Source organism: Rhagoletis pomonella, unplaced genomic scaffold (assembly GCF_013731165.1).
Source record: "Rhagoletis pomonella isolate Grant_MI unplaced genomic scaffold, Rhpom_1.0 Rhpom_scaffold_00005, whole genome shotgun sequence".
Classification (NCBI taxonomy): domain Eukaryota; kingdom Metazoa; phylum Arthropoda; class Insecta; order Diptera; family Tephritidae; genus Rhagoletis; species Rhagoletis pomonella.
In genome coordinates, this window is record NW_023458559.1 from 2,048,707 (window position 1) to 2,050,111 (window position 1,405).

A 1,405-nucleotide genomic window follows, 5' to 3' on the forward strand; every position below is an offset into this window, starting at 1 on the left:
CTAGTCTAACCATCAATTCTATTATCTTCGTCATAGTTATCTGCCTATCATATAGAACATATACCTCCAGAAGGAACTATAAAGTAACCATACAAACAACAAAAAAGAATACAGATGATATTGCCGGTGCCCTAACCCACAACAGTGAGGATACCGTTGAACTTAAAGGGGGAGGAGTTAACACCACAGAAGTTAACAGCGACGTTCACACGCGCAACACATTTTCTGCTGACGCTATGTCTACTAAAATTGGATATCATGTAGCACAAATGCCGTAGCCGTGAGAAACCAACTAGGCACATGGTGGTTGCATGTGACAATATCCAACTCCAAGCTTAGGTTAAGAATCCGATTGTCAACTAAAGTTAGTTAAAATTTTGACTCAATAAAGACAAGACGTGCTCATAGAGCACTAAAAAATATATTTTTTTAGAACTTTACCCGGCAGTAAAGTTAAGTCGTATATTTTTATCCACTGCTTTATATAAACGAGCAACACAAAATCCTTGTTGCCCCTTATCGAGAAACTTGAGTCTTGTTTAGTTATTTGTACAATGATTTTCGGTTGTTGTGTCCAAACGCATAACCCGAATCTAAATACTTTAACATACACGTGTAATCAAAGGGTTCACATTTTATTTAAGATAAATGTTTCCAATTTCCTACCGCTAGCTTATTAATAAACTCGGTTTGCACTATGCACTTTTTTGCAAATTTCGACGTGGGTTCTGGGTAACCGGAGTGATGTGCACAAGAAATGTTGTATACCTTTGACATGCGGAAGCCCCTCTTCCCAGCAACACAGAAAGGAGAATTCTACTTAGTAAGGGTTATAATCCCTAAGCGCGGCCGAAGGCAGAAGCAAGCGCAACAGGTGGTGGACCTAACAAAGTGCATGTTTTCAATGGCTTGGAAGAAGCTGTTATTGCATTAACTGGATTGAGAACCAGAGCTTCAGGCATACTCCTGCTCTGGTTCAACAATTCAACCAGAAGCTGACATAGATGCGCCCATGGTTACTATGCCCGACAGCTCCGCATAACTTTGTGAATCCATTGCCATAGCGCACTCTTACTCTGCTGCTATAATTGCAAATGCATCAGAACCCATAATTTTCCTCAAAATATGTAAAATTAACCAATTTTACAATATTTCTTTTCCGCTTTGTTTTCCTTCATTTAGCTATCTTCGAAAAACAACTGATAGCTGGAAATGCTGCACATGTTTCCGCAAGGGTTGCAGCATGTGGACTTTTCGTTTTTCGTAGCGTAGCTACGAATTACGAATTACGAAAATTCGGATTCTAGAAAAAGGGGGACAATTGTAAATTTACTGCAATTTTGGACTAAAACTCTTTCCAACTGGAATTCTCCACCTCCATGATTTCGACCCATATGCATAATTT